Source organism: Triticum urartu, chromosome 1A, assembly GCF_056163025.1.
Source record: "Triticum urartu cultivar PI428250 chromosome 1A, HENAU_Tu73, whole genome shotgun sequence".
NCBI lineage: Eukaryota > Viridiplantae > Streptophyta > Magnoliopsida > Poales > Poaceae > Triticum > Triticum urartu.
This window is the reverse complement of record NC_141873.1, coordinates 447,149,143-447,156,498: the sequence shown is the minus strand read 5'-3', so window position 1 is coordinate 447,156,498 and position 7,356 is coordinate 447,149,143.

Below are 7,356 nucleotides of genomic sequence, written 5' to 3'. Positions count from 1 at the left end.
GAGCACTGACAACTAGCATGAGTGTGTGAACATGAATGTAATGTCGGTGAGAAATACGTACTCCCCCAAGCTTAGGCCTTTGGCCTAAGTTGGTATATGGCCACGGCTGGCCTGGTGGATATCCAAAGTTATAGCTGGGGTCGTACTGAGAAGGATCCCCCTGGTGCCACTGGTTGGCAATCTCCTCCGGATTCCACTGATAAACAAACTGCCGGTGAGGATCAAATTGTGGTTCCGGCTCTGGCTCTGTAGCTTATGTGGGGTTTTGGTAGGCGTAAATGGCCTCCGGCGGAACAAGGTACTTGCCTGCAGATAAATCAAACAAGGAAGGAGCAGGCAAAGTAATAGTCTCAGGGTGATTTTTATCAAATATCAGCTTGTACTTAAGCATCTTTTCCTTATTCTTAACGATAAAATCATGTGCTACCATACTCTTATAGTCTATAAAAACAGGAGGCAGCAACTTCTCTTCCTTCTCATAATGCCTAATAGGTATGTTAAAGTGTGCAGCGAGGCGCGAGGCGAAGATGCCTGCAAGGACGAGGCCCTTAGTACGGTTAAGATTTAACCGCTTTGCAACAATAGCACCCATACTAAATGTGTCATCACGAAACAAGGCATGGCACAAAATAACAATATCAGGGGCACTAAGGTTCCCATAGTTTCCGCGACCAATTAAGCATCTACTAGCAAATATTGCAAGTAACGTATAACAGGAAAATGTATGCTAGTGATTCTTGCATCAGAAACTTTCCTTGTTTCCCCTACAGCAATTGTATCAATAAACCCTTCCACATCGTCACGATGCGGTTCCTCTACACTGCCCTCAAAAGGGATCAAACAAATTCGACAAAAGTCACGAAGTGACATCTCCTTATGTTCATCATATAAATAAAATTCCACTGAAGGTGGTGAGCTCCTATCATGGAAATGGAAGTTTTGCACAAAGATATTGGTGAGTAAGAGATACTGTTCACGTTGGTCATGGAGGAAGGCGGTGAGGCCTGCATTCTTAGCCAACTCATAGAAATTATCATAAATCCCGGCTGCTATCAAGAAATCATCACAAGGCCATTCACACGGCCGAACCTCCGCGGTGCGAGGTAGATTATATTTGGGCCTCTTATCCTCCTCACTTTGCTTATCCTTCGAGTTTTGGCTCGATGAGCCCCTCAAAAATCTCTTCATCTTTTTCTGAAAAAACTGAAATTTTTAGTAACTTCAAAATAAAAGTGAACCAAACTCAACAATATTGATAGCAACTACTCCCACAAGTGCCTAGAGGATATATCATGCATCAAAACTACTTTTGACCACATAAATTTGACATGCAAGCTCAAGAACAGGGTCACCTAAGCAGCAAAAATTTGCAATGAATAAAGCACTAGAACAAAAACTAATTGGACCATTGGAGGAGTCACATACCAGAGAACAAACCCCCAAAGCAGTTTTGTGAATGGAGCTTTGAGCAAGGAGATCAAAACTGGCAGCAATATGAGCTTGGACTCGGGTTTGAGCTGGCTAGTGATGTTTTTGGGAGGAAGAAGGAGTGTGTGGTAGCTGGAATAAGTAGAGGGGAGCCACTGTGGGCCCACGAGGCAGGGGGTGCGCCCAAGGGGGTAGGGAGCACCCTGGACCCTCGTGGCCAGGTGCTCGCTCCCCCTGCTGTGTTCTCAGTGCCAGATATTCTCAAATATTCTAGAAAAATCATATTTAATTTTCAGGGCATTTGGAGAGCTTTTATTTTCGAGGCATTTTTTATTGCATGGATAATTCAGAAAATAGACAAAAAAAATACTATTTTTGCTTTATTTAATATAAATAACAGAAAATAAAAAATAGGGTACAGAGAGTTGTGTTTTCCAAATTCATCCATCTCATGCTCATCAAAAGGAACCCACTAACAAGGTTGATCAGTTCTTGTTAACAAACTCATTTCAAATAACATGGAACCGAAGAATTTTTGAATAACACTAGGTTACCTCAACGGGGATATGCATGTCCCAAACAATAAGAATATCATATTTCTTCTTGATAGTAGGGAGAGGAAATTCAAAACCTCCAATAGTAATAGTTGTAATTTTTCCAATAGAATTGATACTGTGGACTTGAGGTTGTTTCCTCAAAAAGTGTACCGTATGCTCATTACCATTAACATGAAAAGTGGCATTGCCTTTGGTGCAATCAATAACAGCCCCTGCAGTATTCAAAAAGGGTCTTCCAAGAATAATGGACATACTATCGTCCTTGGGAATATCAAGAATAACAAAGTCCGTCAAAATAGTAACGTCTGCAACCACAACAGGCACATCCTCACAAATACCGACAGGTATAGCAGTTGATTTATCAGCCATTTGCAAAGATATTTCAGTAGGTGTCAACTTATTCAAATCAAGTCTATGATATAAAGAGAGGGGCATAACACTAACACCGGCTCCAAGATCACATAAAGCATTTTTAACATAGTTTCTTTTAATGGAGCATGGTATAGTTGGTACTCCTGGATCTCCAAGTTTCTTCGGTATTCCACCCTTAAAAGTATAATTAGCAAGCATGGTGGAAATTTTAGCTTCCGGTATCTTTCTTTTATTAGTAACAATGTCTTTCATGTACTTAGCATAAGGATTCATTTTAAGCATATCAGTCAAACACATATGCAAAAAGATAGGTCTAATCATTTCAGCAAAGCGCTCAAAGCGCTCAAAATACTCATCATCCTTTTTCTTGGATGGTTTAGGAGGAAAGGGCATGGGTTTCTGGACCCATGGTTCTCTTTCTTTACCGTGCTTCCTAGCAACAAAGTCTCTCTTATCATAACGTTGATTCTTTGATTGTGGGTTATCAAGATCAACAGCAGGTTCAATCTCTACACCATTGTCATTGCTAGGTTGAGCATCAACATGAACATCATTATTAACATTATCACTAGGTTCATGCTCATTACCAGATTGTGTTTCAGCATCAGAAATAGAAATATCATTGGGATTCTCAGGTTTGTCAACAACAGGTTCACTAGAAGCATGCAAAGTCCTATCATTTTTCTTTTTCTTCCTCTTAGAAGGACTAGGTGCATCAATATTATTTCTCTGAGAATCTTGCTCAATTCTCTTAGGATGGCCTTCAGAATACAAAGGTTCCTAAGTCATTTTACCACCTCTAGTCATAACTCTAACAACATTATCATTTTTCTTACTATTTAATTCATTGAGCAAATCATTCTGAGCTTTAAGTACTTGTTCTACTTGAGTGGTGTAGCGACCCGACCCGAATGGATCAAGTCTCTGTGCTTAAGTGTCATCCCTGGATCGGTATGCTGACACACACAGTACTCGAGGATTTATAACAAAGGTAAATCACATGTATAAGTAACGTAAATACTATTACCTCAATCCAAATAGCGGAAGTAACAAGGTTGTGGATTCCCATCAACACCAACGGCAAAGTTGAGTGTAGAAATCGTAACCCTAACGTATCACTTACTCGTCGTAAGATAATCCTGCAACATGAGACGTTGCAGCCACAGAGGGTCAGTACATTGAATGTACTGGCAAATTCACACCATAGAGAATGATGAATAAAGGCTATCACTACATGCATATTTGGCTGGTGGAAAAGCTCTATGGTTATAAGGTTTTTGCGAAAAGCCAATTTTTCCCTACTGCAAAGGAATAAATTTTATTTAACTATCATGGTGGTTGTTGAACATTGAGAATGGTTGACAGCATTCTCAATCCCAATTAAAAGTAATCATTAACACCCAACAATATTCATTTAAAGTAACATGTTGAGATTCACATGATAATCCAGGTACTAGATACTCAAGATGTCCATAACCGGGGACACGGCTAATCATGATTAGTTTATACACTCTGCAGAGGTTTGCGCACTTTTCCCCACAAGACTCGATCTCCTCCGTTGGATTTCTCGCACTACATGGTGTTTGAGAAACGGATGACCGAGACATAGTCTTTCAGAAGCGTTTGCACCTTACGATGGGTAGACCGTACCACCTACAACCCCTACATCTGCTAGTCTACCACTATAAGAGTTCACACGACTTAATCAACTATGCTAGATCCCATAATAGCTTGTGGCTGCACACGGAAGTTTCTAGTATGAATAGTCTCATGATCCCTTTGAGCCTGGGTGGCGAACCATAGGAGGATCACACGGTAACCCCGGGATCTCCTAGGACAACACTGGTATATCCCCAGGTGTCCGGGAAAGTCCACTAGTATATCCCCAGGGTGACCCAACCAATCCACCCAGATGTGTATTAAAGTAGCCACCTTAAGTTAAACCTTAGTTAACAATAATCTCTCACATCTGTCATGAAATACTCTCAAAACCCAATCCACGTCTACGAGCATAGCATGGCATTGTAAGCATAACGTAATAGTAACTCCCAAGGTTTGAATGCAGGGCAATAGGTTCCTACCTCATCAACTACTTCCCAATACCCACATGTTATCAATCCTACTCATGCAATGTTTGAGGGTGAAACTAATGCATAAAAACTGGGTATGAAAGGGGATATGATCAAAGTGTGAACTTGCCTGCGATGTTGATGAAGATGATTCTCACTCAAAATCTTGATAGCTCTACTCGTCACACTCCGGTCAATCTATCGTAAGCAAGCAATAGTAACCACACATAAGCAATCACTCAAGAGATCAGAAAGATCGAAGAAGACAATTCAGAAAACATCAAAACCAAGCAAATAACTCTTGCAACATAAAACAATTTCTAACAGTACCAAAATTACGTGAGTTTGGCCTTATCAGCAAGTTTAGGTCAAGAGCTTCGATTTGCAAAAAGAATCAACTCAAACGGAGCTACGGAACTCAAGTTATGATCAAACGAAGTTTGAATTCAAATCTGATCTAATTCAAATTTTAAACTTTTCAAAAACATGTTTTAGTTGTTTTAATGGATAGAGGAGATCATAATGAAGACGTGAGCATTGGTTTCGTTGAATTTGGACTAACGAGTAAAAAGTTGTGCTTGTTTGAAGAACAGGGACTATTCTGTAAATAAAGTATTCACATCTAGGTCCCTGGCCGAAATTACAGAAAAAGAAAAAACTAAAAGGCAAACGTTCGTTTTCTATACCTAACCAGCGAACGTTCTCTAAATAGATTCATCTAAAAGAAAATTGTTTTTTTATAAAAAAAACGATCTAGGGTTTTTTTACAACCGAACTAACCGAGAATAAACCGGGGTGATTACCGGTTCGGCCGAAATAAATCGGCAGCGGCGGATCTGTTTGAGCTCCGGCGAGGGCCATGCGGCTCCAGCGAGCGGGGCGAGGCAAGCCGGTGGCTCCGGGGATGGCTGCGAGGCGGCGGCATCGGCGGCGGAGAGCGGCGCGGTGGCAGGGGCGCGGCGCGTGCGGCGCAAGGCGGGGAACAGCGGCGAGTGTGGCGCGACAACGGCGGTCTGCGCGACGGTGGCGCATCGCGGCAGGAGGCGGCCAGATGCGGGGCGGTGCGGGGTCGAGGGCGCGGCGTCGGGGGCCCGCCTTTTAAAGGCCAGGGGAGGAGGCAAGGGGTGGCGTGGGGTAGGGGCAGAGGAGGCGGCGGCGCGGCGGACTCCGGGGAAGGAGTCCCTGTCGGAGACGGCAGGGACGGCGGCGGGGAGCTGGGCCGCGGCCTGGCGAGATGCTGGGCCGGCCCAGTCGGCGAGGGGAAATTCTTTTTTCAAACACATTTTTTTCTAGAGAACTAAAATAATAAAAACAAAATAACTAAAAATATTTTATAGGCATATAATATATCAAAATTTTCAGAAAAAGATTTCCAACAACATGGACATTTTTATAACTTCAAATAAAATCCACACAAATTCAGATAATTCAAAGAGTGCTACTGGCCTATTAAAATCCAACAAAAATCATTTCAAAAAAATTCCAAAATGATTTCAAATTAATTTTTCTCCAATTTTCTGTTGTAGGGAATCATGTTACCCTATTTTCCAGATATTTTATTTTTGGAGAAAAATAATTTGAATAAAAACTCAAATAACCCAAATTGAAAAATAACTTCAACTGGATTTTTAAATTTGAGTTTCTTTGAAACTCCCAACTCATATTTCATATAATTTGAAGAAGTCATTTTATCTTCTCTCTTGAAAATCATTGAGTTGCTTAAAGTTTCTGAATTGGAACTATTTTCCAGATGAAATTCAAATATTTTCAACACCCCATGTAATTTAAATAAATGGAAGAAGTCATGTCATCTTCTCTCCAGGGTTTCGTGGTGAAAAGAATTTGAATTCCCGGAGATCAAAAGAAAAAGGTGAAAGTTTGGGAAAGTCCTTTTATTCCCTCTCATTTAACTTTCAAAAAGTTCGAATTTCACTCACTTTCAGACAATCAATCAAACAATCACTCAAATCTATCTATTTATTATAACATTCCAAAATTTAGAATTTTGGGATGTTACAAACCTACCACCCTTAAAATGAATCTCGTCCTCGAGATTCGGAGAGGCTAGAAAGAAAAAGGTTAGGTTCGGGGTCTTCTTAAAATCCATCGATCATCTCCGGGGTCTCGGGTGCTACCACCCTTAGAAACGTTGTTACGGTCCCATCAATACTCATATACTCCGTCCTTATTCTTGGCGGGGCCGGTCTTCTCAGATCCTCAGGATAATCCCTTATCTGGCTCTTTCGGTAGTGGCATAACCTTTTCCTCAATTCTTCTGTCCTTTCCTATTGGTAAGGTTATTCCGAGACTGGGTCTTCTTAGTTGACGGGTCTGGCGCCAAAACTAAACAACTATCAATATCTCATGGTGGTTAACCATTTATGGTTTCTCCTGCAGGAAATGGGTCTGGGTTGATCCTCACTGTATAACCTACGGTTGGCAAAAACTGCCTTGTACAAGGGAAAAATACCTATACCATTCTAAGGCTTAAACAAGGTTTTGATCGTCGGCGCTCTACTATAGGTAAGTCACTCAGATTTACCATCTCATATATCAAGGCGAACAATAAGAGTAAGTCAGTATGGTGATCAATCCATCCCGCACCCAAATCATTACCTTGTATACGGTTTAGCGAATCTCGCATTCTAACACTCGGTCATCCTCACAAGCATTGCAGAATTTCTCTTGTCCATGAACTGCGTTCCGAATAATCCATTGATTCTGCAGGCCAAACAAACATCTATCGTTTCTTCACAGCTCTCAGGTTTTGCGTAAACTCCTATAGAATCGTCTGTTGATAAAGCCGTAACTCTCTCCAGGGTTTTCCTTCAGCAAGAATGTGCTCGCTTCTTGGCAGGTCCTCGGCCTGTGGGTTATGGCCCATCTGATCACTTGTAGTCCTTGAACTTATCATCGGGCAACTGATCATT